Raw genomic sequence first — 11,617 nt, forward strand, 5'->3', positions numbered from 1 at the left:
GAGTCCTCTGGAGATCATGGGACTGCCCCTGAGTCAGGCCCAAGCTCATGGTCACATTTTCTCTGTTATTCTGTGGACAAGCAACAAAACTGTTAATATAATTTGGCTACAGAAATTACTTGGCTTCACTACACATGCATATTCACTTATCTCTGTTCTATATTGATCTCAATATTCTTCTGATAGCTGCTCAAATGTGTGTGTGTATGTGTATATATATATATATATATATATATATATATATATATATTATATATATGCCCTGTATCTTCATGAGGAACTACCATACTGATTTCCATAGTACCTTGATCAATTTTGTTTCCCCAGCAGTATGTAAGTAATTTCATTCTTCATGGCGTTATTTGCTTACTTTTATTTTCATAATGATATACATTCTGTCTACAGCGAAATATAATTGCAATGCAGTTTTAATTTATATTTCCATAATTGCTAAAGTGGCTAAATATTTTTAATGCTCATCTCTACCTCTACTCTGTCTTTTGAGAACAACATTTTCAGTCCACCAGCATTTATTGATTATGTTATCTTGTTTACTTTAATATTTTTGAGTTCTTTATGTATCATAGTTATTAATCATGCCAAAAATCTTCTTACATAGATTGTTTCTCATCATATAGACTATTACTTCATTCAATTAATTGTTTACATTTTGGTCCAGAGTTTTTTAAATCCTTTACATCACACTTTTCAATTCTTAGCACGATATTATTTCTTCTCAGAAAGTCCTTGTCTATACCTATAGCTTGCTGCATTTTAACTCTTTTCCTGTTTCAGGTTTTAAATCATTCTGAACTGAGTCAATGCACATTACAGACAGTGTTCTAACACCACCCTTCTGTGTGTACTTCTCCAGGTTCCTCAGCATCATTTGTTGAAGATAGCTTTCTTCATTGTATATTTTTTGACATCTTTGTCAAAAATGACACACCTGTAACCCTGCAAGTTTACTTATATACTAACTGTTTTATTTCATTTTTCCATATGCCTGTTTTTGTGTCAATACAATGCTGTTGTGTTTCTATATCTCTGTGATATAATTTGAAATTACCTATTGAGATTCCTCTACTATTGATTCACTAAAGATTGCTTTAGGTGACTGAAATTACTGCCTTCCTGTTTTGAAATATATAATTTAACTCCCTCATTTTAATATAACTTTGTCTTATAAATTTCTCTTTTTTCTACATAGTTTTAGTTCTACTTACTCCAACTGATGCCATTCTAACATGAGAGTAGTCAAGAGTTCACTCATAATGATCAATGATTCATCGTTGGAAGGTCATATTTTTTAAATTAACTCTCCAGTGTTAATTTACTTGTCTGTATGGCATACCTCTAAACACTTAAGTTTAAACAGTATGAACTTGAGTAAACAGAAGGAATTTAAAGCTATCCCTTTAATCAAGATTTTTATATAATCTAGATTTCTATAATTATCAAATAGCTAGATTTATACTAGACTAGAATCATAGAAGCCATTCAGTCCTTTGGTGCATCAGGAAACCTACAGGCCTGTAAGAGAAGGATTGAGAGAGCATCCACATCAAATGTTCCATTATTTTTACCTGTAAAGTGCTATAATATAGTCAGAAGGGTAAGGCCAGTGAGATCTCTGCTTGGGAGTAAATAAATGCCTAACACCAAGAACCAATTTACCACATTTTTTGTTTGAACAGTTTTAGGTGGATAGCATATATTCAAAATGAGTACTCTGTTCCAGATGAGTATAAGATTGTAATTATTAGGACAATGGAGTATGTCATTTAGGATTCTAATTTCAGACCTTTCCAGTATCAAAACTATGTTCTCAATAGAGATTTGGCTTGGCCTGTATGCATTCTAGGTTCAGTTCACTTTTCTGCACATATCTGATACATTTCTGCAATCTCATTTTCCTTAGCCTGTGAAGTTACTAGTTGTAAATCACACTCCATCTCAGAAATGTCAAATTTAATGAATAGGGAAAAAAATCACAGTAAACCCAGTTATCCTGTGAGCTATCTCAGTCCTGTGGACCTCAGTGTCCTGGTTCATCAGCCCAGATTAATCATAGAGGATTCCTGGGACTTTGGAGCCAAGCAGAGCCCCTGAGAGGCAGTGCTTTAAAAACACACTCTGAAGAAATACCCTAGTGTCAAAATGTCCTGCCTTGCTGAGAAAACTAATCATGTTGAAAGCAAGAATGTTGAAGTACATCCAACTTTCTAAATCTTTAACTTGCAGAAAGTTGAAAACAATGAAATATTTAAAGAATGGAAAGTTCTTTGAAATAGAAAGACTTCATAACTCTATGACTTTTACAACTTTACTATATAAATAGGAATGGCAGCTGAACGCTGTGGAAATTGGTCAGAATGTGATGCCTACCCAAGACAAGAACACTATATTAAATAGCTCACTTACTTTTGCTTTAATACTAAAGATTAAAAAAAAAAAACAACTAATGCATTGACAAATCCAAAATTATAGTTCAAGAAATTAATTAAAAATTCTAAGTACTGAGTACAATGAAATAAATATAGTGTTGAAGGATTTTCCCTGTCCAATTACATTAGTGCAGAGGAGACCTGTGATTGGACAGGAAAAAGAGAGGCAGCGATAAGAGTTGCAGAGGCAGAAAGCAGCCCAGGAGAGGAGAAGAGAGAATGGAGGCCGATGTGATGATGTCACAAGTTTAGATTAATTGGGGCAAGGCTTTTATCATTATCAATTGGCTCTGAAATTATTGTATTGGCATCTTGTAAATTGTGAGCTTATTGATACATAAATATGATTGGTTAACCAAAATTTTAAGCTTTAAGAGTTTGATTTTACCAGGTTACTGGATATTGTAATATACAACCATAAGTTTGGCAGTTCCATTTAGTTTCTGGGCTGTAGGATAGCTGACTACATAGGTTTAGGACTGAGAAAGTACTAGTGGCTCCCGGGGCAAGCAAGCCAGATACTGCAGGGGGCTAACTGGAGATAGTTGATAGCAGTGGTAGAAACATGGGAGCATGAGAGATGGCAGGTCTATTTTTTAATATTTCCCACCAGAAAAAAAATGGCTTAGCAATAAAAGCACTTGCCACACTGGCCTGATAACCTAAGTTCTATACCGTGAACCTATATAAAGATGAAAAAATAAAATAAAATAAAATAACCAACTCCATAAGGCTATCTTCAAATCTTCATATGTCCTATCTCCATACATGTGTAATGGCACACTAGTTTCTACAAGCACACACACACACACACACACACACACACACACACAAATAAATGAGAACAAAAATGATGACAGCGATAAGTGAAGATATTGTGAAAAAAAATTGTACATCAGCAGTTTTTAAATTAGCCTTTCATGATGGATATTCTTTCCAATTTTCTTCCTAACTTTATCTTTTATTTTAAGTGACTATCTTTCATGTATACTTACAACATCAAAGTTTTCGATATTTTATTTAGTCTCTCCTCAAGAAACTATTTAGTTACCTTTTGTGGTGTGTGTGGCTATATGTGTGCCTGCATAAGTTTATGTGTACTACTGTGCTTGTATATGTTCACTGATGACAGCAGGGGTTGGATATCATTAAGGTGGGATTACAGACACTTGTAAGTTACCTAATGGGGTTGTTAGAAAGTGAATGTGGTAGCTCTGCAATTGCAATATATGTTCCTAATCACTCATCCACCCCTCCAACATCTGAATCTGTCTTTTAAATAGTGTTCAAACCCCAGTTAATGTAACTGCCAATCTACATGTATTTAACAATCTTTTTTTTCTATTATTTTGTATTTATACATTTTCTTTTACTTGTTGAGAATAAGAAAACAGTTATTAGCTTTCTATTTTTTTTCTGCCAAACTAGCAGGTGGATTTGATAAGACACCAGCATCAGCATTCCCCATAGATTTCAATAAAGGGAGTTTGTGGCTTTATCTGAAAGGAGACACCATAGCACCAGAACAGACAACAGTGCTTGGGGGTGTGCTATGGAATGGAACACAATAGGCAACCCATGTTCTGCCACAGGAATATGGGGGAGGGAAGGTGAGACTTAGCTGTAGCTGTCAGAGCCAACATGTCAGGTCATAGAGCTTGTATAGAAGGCTGCTCTGTGCCATCTATGTGCAATTACTGTACACAAATGAAACTGAGCATGAAGACATGAGTATGATACAGAGTTAAAACTTTCTGAGAAGGAACACTTATAGGCACGATGTGAGAAAGACTTGACAGCTGGGCCACTCTCTTCATCAGATAGTCTAGTTTCAGCATTCCTCTGCACCACTACACATATGTTCATTTGAATATTCCTCCACTTAATTTTTTCTTTCTTTTATTATTTTTAAATTTATTGTTCATTGAAATGTAATTACATTTTTCATCTTCACTTTCTTCTTTTGTTTTTGAACCTCACTCCTTCTCTTGCCCCCTCCCTCATTCCAAATTCATTCATGATCACTGTTAAATTTATAGCTTTTTATTCTACATTTATCAACATTTATACATTATGCATATGCATATATGTGTGTGTATGTGTATCAGTGTATATATATATATATATATATATATAGTCAAATTAATAGTCTTTTATTCCATAGCTATTCACAATTCTACATCATTTGTGTGTGTGTGTATTATCGAATATTATTTAGTAGTAAAGAAAAATATAATTATGAAATTTGTAACTTAAAGAATAGAACTTGAAAAGATTATAGTGTACAACATCACCCAGATGCACATAGACATGAATCACATGTTCTCTATTATCAGTGCTATTCTTCCTTCCTTCCTTCCTTCCTTCCTTCCTCCCTCCCTCCCTCCCTCCCTCCCTCCCTCCCTTCTTTCCTTCCTTCCTTCTTTTCTAGAGGATATCACTAAGTAGACTAAACTTAGCTGAAACTAGCTATGGATATTTGACTCTAGACTAAGCTGTAACTGGCTAGGTATATTTGCCACCACAATTCTTCCTCTGTTTCCCTAGTAAAAGAACTGAAGACATCTACATCCATATCAAATAGTTACACTTCTTTGCTCTTTGATTTACCTTATGAAAAGCAAGAAAAATAAACATCAGTTTTTCTTGAATTTCAAAGAAAAATATAGAAATATATTGACAAAAATAAATGATAAGGATTTATGTTTTTATACTTAAGGGTTAGGTATATAACCTGGCATATTCATCTTTGGCAACTGCAAATACTAGACGTATCCACCATATTTTAGAAAAGAATTCCATGTGGCCTCTTTCTGGTGTAAATATATTGAAACCATTATAATTGTCTTTTTTATTGGACTGTGCTACTTGCATTTTTAAATAAAACTGGCTGTATTTAAATAGATGGTTGACTTTGTAGTCATAAATTGAAATAATTTGTTTTCTTTGAATCATTGGACATGAAAAGCCATTAAGTAATTTTCCACTTCTGCTGCCTTGAATAAACTTGATCGTGAAAGCTCCAATTTACTTTAAGATTTTTATCATATTAATTCATTTGCTGTCCAAATCATTGAAACAGGTTTTTACTCAAATATTTAAAAACCTTGCAAACAACCCTAACATCAGTAGTAGCAATATCCCCAGGAGATAGAGTCCATCTTTCTCCCTCAGTTATTCCAATTGATTCTACTTGGCAAAATTCCAACCATTTGGTGTTGGTTTTGTTGTACATTTTTATTTTGTTATAAAAGGAGATTTTATTTTCATATAATATATTCTGATTACACCATTGCCTAGCTCTGATTCTCTAACTTCCTCATAGCCTCTCCTGCCATTTGGATGCATTCCTATCAATCTGTCATTATTTTTTTTTTCAATGTTCAGTTTCCTTTAATGATCCCCATCTCCCTTGAAGGGTAGGTGCAGGCAGCTAGGCGACTGGCAAGACTTGTTCACTTGAAGATCTTGCCTTGATTGACGGCTTTGCCCACATGCTAGAAGGTCCCCTCCCAGGAAAAGTACTCTCGAACCAGGGTCTGGGTTTCCTTTTTCCCAGGATCCAGTTTCCGCCATGTATACGACTCATAGTCCACCTGCCAATCTGGACTCAGCAGAAAGGCAAGCTCTTGGCCTCGGAAGACCCAAACACCAGAAATGGAGCTGCTGTTGTTGGTTCCAAAGAGGATAACACTAGCAAAGGCATCCTTCCTCAGTTTGTCCAATCGCTGAAACATCCCAGTGATGAGGTTGCAACTCATTAAGGTCTGGGTAAGCTCTTCAGGGAAGCGGTACTCAGCATACCACAGGGACCAGCCATCTTTACCGAAGTGCTCCCAAAAATATGGCAGCGCCACAGAGAGGCTGTCCTCATTGGAGTACTTACGCTTAAACTCATCCAACACAAAGGTACTCTTGGGCAGGTGAGCGAAAGGGTCCTTGGCCTTGGGCTCAGCAGCCAGTGCCTGCTCACACTCATCCATCTCTTCCTCAGGAGCTGGGGCAGCTGCCTTTTTTTCCTCCTTCCGCTCAGCCTGGGGTTTCTGTTTCTCCTCTCGTGAACCCTTATCTTTCCTTGGGGTATCTTTTTTAGGCTGGCTCTCTGCAAACTTCTTAGCATCAAACTGAGCCATCTTCTCGCACAGCTTCACCTCCCCCAAGATAGCCCTGAACTGGGACTGGTTAATGCAGGTAAGGAACCACCAGTTGGTATTGGGGAAGGCCTGGCGAAAAGAAGGCTCTAAGACCTGTTTATAGAGCCACAACAGGGTACAGACAACTGTAATATCAGCCAGTGTCACTCGCTCGCCCACCAGTAAAGTTCGAGTCTTCAAGTGAGTGTCCAGCAGCCCCAGGATTCGCTTCACCTCCTCTTTCGCATTTTCAGTGGCCTGGTTGTTGTGGTGCATAATGCCCAAGGTGGGGAACACCCAGGTACTAGCTGGAGGAACGATGTCACTGTCAGCAAAACTGACCCACTGCACCACCTGAGCTGCTGCCTCTGGCGTACTTCCTCGAAGCTCCTCATTGCTTACATAACAGGCAATGGCATTGCTCTCAAACACACAGAATCCATCAGCACCCTCAAATGCTGGAACCTTGCCCGCAGGAAATTTTCGGAGAAATTCAGGGGTGCGGTTGGTTTGGCCAAAGTGGAAGTGGGGTGGTGCGGAGAGCACGCGGACCTGAGCCCCGCTGTACTGAGCAGCGATGAGGGCCTTGAAGGCCCTCCAATTTTCAGGGTATGTGTACAGGGTCCCAGCCGCCATGGTGATTCCGCAGAGAAAGCCAATCTGTCATTATTAAAATCCAAAAACAACAACAACAACAACAACAAAAACCTAAGCATTTAAGGAATAATAGTAAAATAAAATAATATTGTAAAAGAAGAAAATAATTTGGAATAGTTCAAAACAAACTAGAGGAAGAATGTCTAGGAAAAGGCACAAGACAGATATAGATGCAAAGGCATACTTGTTAACACATACAGGAATCCCATATGAACACAAAACTAGAAACCATAGCAATTACACACAACCTGTAGAATTGTAATGTAAATAGAGAAGTAAGATAAAATTAAAATAAAATAAACAAAAGTAAAGTAAAATAAATTGAACAAAATCAAAACAAAACAAATCCCTGAGATGACATTGTGAGACAAGGAATATCCAAATATGCAACTATGCTTCTATTTGACCTCTACTTCTGTATGAACAAACTACTGATAAAAGGAATTCTTTGAAGAAAGGAAATTTGCCTTTTTGAGTTAGTTATCAATTAGATATAGCTCTAACAATAGCGCCTGTGTTTGGGTTAAGACTTGTTGACTTCTCCTGGACTCTGAAGGCCTTGTTTATCCTGCCTCACTCCCAGTGAGTTATATTTTCATTAGTTATGCTGTGTTTAGATGGCCTTCTTTACATGGTGTCTTCTATGCCTCTGGCTCATACACTTCTTTTGCCTCCTCTTCTTCAAGATTCCCTAGACCTGACAGGTGGGGATGGATAAAGCTATCCCTTTCAATTTTGAGATTTTTATTTCTTATTTTTTATTGGATAATGAATTTATTTTTACACTTCAAAAGTTATTCCCTCCCTGGGACCCCCCTTGGAAACCCGCTATACCCCCCCTCCCTGCTTCTACGAAGGTGCTCTCCCATCCACCAACTCACTCCTGCCTCCCTGCCCTCACATTTCCTACACTGGGGCATCAAGCCTTCACAGGATCAAGGGCCTCTTCTCCCACTGATGCCTGAAAAGTCCATCCTCTGCTACATATGCAGCTGGAGCCATGGGTACCTCTTTGGTTGATGGTTTAGTTCCTGGGAGCTCTGGGAGTTCTGGTTGGTTGATATTGCTGTTCTTCCTGTGGGGTTGCAGGTTCTTCAGTCATTTCTCTAACTCCTCCATTGGGGATCCTGTGCTCAGTCCAATGGATTGATGCAAGCATCTGCCTCTGTATTTGTCAGGCTCTTCCAGAGCCTCTCAGGAGACAGCTATATCAGGCTCCTAACAGCATGCATTTCTTGGCATCCACAATATTGTCTGGGTTTGGTGACTCTATATGGGATGGACCCCCAGGTGAGGTAGTCTCTGTATGGCCTTTTTTTCTGTCTCTGCTCCACACTTTGTCTCCATATTTGCTCCTGTGAGTAATCTGTTTCCTCTTCTAAGAAGGACTGAAGCATCCACATTTTAATCCTCCTTCTTCTTGAGCTTCATTAGGTCTGTGAATTTTAGCTTGGGTACTCTGAACTTTTGGGCTAATATCCACTTTTAGATATCGCATTCTCTGCTTATTATCTGGCTGGGTGTCTATTTGTTCCCATTTGTTCTAGCAGAAAGCTTCACTGTTGATGACTGAGCAAAGCACTAATCCATGAGTATAGATGAGTATAGCAGTTTGGTTGGTTGTCTGGCCTCAGTGGGAGAGGAAGGACCTAGCCTTGAAGAGACTTGAAGTACCTGGCTGGGGGGAATACCTGGGGGAGGGTCACTTTAATACATCTTGCAGGCAGAGCACTATTATGCATTTTAGGGCTTGTAGTTGGATTAGTGTTTATGTTTTTACTTTAGTAGCACACAGAATACTTACCATATCAAGAACACTTGCCAGTATGGTGATTATAGAAGGCACTATCTCTATCATCAAGCACAATTTCAAGTTCTCCTTAAGTGAGTTGTGGATGTGTTATTTTCAGCAATGGGGTCTTATTGTCATTTAGTAGAAAATAGCATCTAGCCTTGGCAACACACTTTATTGTTTGGGATTCCCCTATGTCCCCTCTGGCCAACAATAACAGCCATCTACTATACATGTGCCAGGTGCCACAGACCAGGAGCTGCAACTCTTTATCTTCTATTGATATAATTTGTAGGTTAGGTATTTTCATGGTATTCCTGATGTCCTGGATGTTTTGTGGCATGAATTTTTCAGACTTGACATTTTCTTTGGCTCATGTATGAATTTCTTCTATTGTACCTTCTATGGCTGATATTTTTTCTTCCATGTCTTGTAGTCTGTTGGTGATGCTCGCATCTGGTTTTCCTGTTCTGCTCCCTGGGTTTTCTAGCTCCTGGATTCCCTCAGTCTAGGTTTTCTTTGTTGTTTCTATTTCCATTTACAGTTTTTGAACAGTTTCATTCATTTGCTCAGCATGTTTAATTGAGTTTCCTGTATTTCTTTAAGAGATTTTTTTGTTTCCTCTTTAAAGGGCTCTCACTGATCATAATTTCCTGTATTTCTTTAAAGGATTTATTCATTTCCTTTTTTGAGGCTTCTATCATCTTTATAGGGTTGGATAGGGTTAAGGTAATTTTCTTGTGATTCAGTTGTGTTAGGATTTCCTGGGCTTGGGTACGGTAATTGTACTCCATAGTTGTCATATTGACCTGGCTTATGTTGATTGTGTTCTTTCAAGCATTTTTAGCCATCTGGGTTTTTTCAGTCCCTAGATGTTCCTCTTGTAGTAGCTACTGGGAGGGGTCCTAACATTGATGATCCTGGTGTTCTAGGACTCTCAAGAATATCCTTATGCTGGATGGTTCCAGATCAGTCTGAGGAAGATGGACTGAGAGGTGCTGAGAGAGTGGGTGTCTATTGTGGATAGCAGGTTAGTCTTTGCACAAAGCTAGAGGTGTCCCTGAGAACTACAGAGGGGAGGGAAAATGGATGTAGGAAGTGAGTGTAACCTGCATGCTTCAGGATCAGCAGGGCTGATAAAGGTGGGTGGAGAGGTGGTGGGATAATGGAGGACCACCATGGGGTATTTCAAGTGGCTCAGGGCCCCTAAGGATACCCCACAGAACCCAGCATGCAGGGAAGATGGGTGGCACATGCAGGCAGGAAGAGAGTCTAATCTCTATCAACATTTTCTTTTTATGGAAAGATTTTTTTCTTTCAAATTTTTTTTCAACCTCCAAAACACTGAGATTTTCTTCTTCAACAGCCATTAGATAATTATAGATAATATATATATATATATATATATGTATATATATATATATATATATATATATTAGAGTAATGATCCTGGGTCAGAATTATCCAGAGGAAACTTGACATTCAGAATTCCAAAAATGGTTATAACTATAATAAGTCAGATATTGAAAAATTTTATTTAAAAATAGACTAACCTCACACTTACAAATATATGTGTATGATTTTGTCCTATTTACCATGTGTGGTCATACCTAAATATAGATTTTCAATACATTCTCACAATGAGTTTGCATACTTTTTATATAAATCTATAGTCTTTAACATATTCTTTATAAAAATGCCTAATTAAGTTAGCTGTCAATGTTATTTTATAAACTGGTATTTTGTAAACTAATAATAATCTTTAAATATGATTACTAATGACTTTTTATTCATATATATGAATATATCATTTACTACTAATAAGTATTTTTCTCCTTTATTATAAGAAATGAAATTTAATGTCTTTATACTAATTTATTAATCTTTATATTTAATATAATTTATTGGTTTTATCCTTTAAGTTCCTTGTGCTAATTTTGCTGTATGTGTATCTGTATGCCAGCATGTGTAACCTGCTCTTTCTATGTCTCTCACAATGCTATTGTACTGAGATCATCTAGTCTCTGCCTCAAACAGTGCATATATCCCCGGTATGCACCTGTAGGCTGAGCTAAGAACTTGGAATGCTTTCATAAGTAAAGTGACAACATTTTAGAGATTGAATTTAATGTGTGCCTGTGTTCATAGTATAAATTTAACTTCTTTTTGGAGTGCACTGTGTGATTCTTGCCTCTGTGTATTCAACTGTTGATTGCTGTACTGGCAGAGAGCTGAGCACTGGCTGGATTCTGGTATTGGTATTTTTATGGATCATCACCTGCTGAAATATTTTGTAAACACTCTTCCTCCCCCACCTGTTGGTTTACTTAATAACTATCTGATGGTCAATAGCTTGGCAGGAATGAGGAGGAGGGAGTTTAAGAACTAGAAGTAGTGGGATTCGCCAGTAGGCAATAGAGCCTTTAGGTAATGTACTCTACCTGAGAGAAAGGTAAAGAACTAGCTATGTGGCAGGGTGTGGGCAAGGAAAATAAAACTAAGTTAGATGAGCTAGCTGTGCTGTAGTCCAAGCTACAGGCCTAAGCTTTTGTAAATATTACTAAGTCTGTCAGTATTTAACTATTGAT

The 11,617-nt window shown here is 37.6% G+C and overlaps 1 pseudogene; it reads right to left on the bottom strand.

Annotated features, from left to right (window-relative positions):
• Gm5525 (predicted gene 5525) lies at positions 5,825-7,235 on the bottom strand (annotated as a pseudogene).

Source organism: Mus musculus, chromosome 1, assembly GCF_000001635.26.
Source record: "Mus musculus strain C57BL/6J chromosome 1, GRCm38.p6 C57BL/6J".
Classification (NCBI taxonomy): domain Eukaryota; kingdom Metazoa; phylum Chordata; class Mammalia; order Rodentia; family Muridae; genus Mus; species Mus musculus.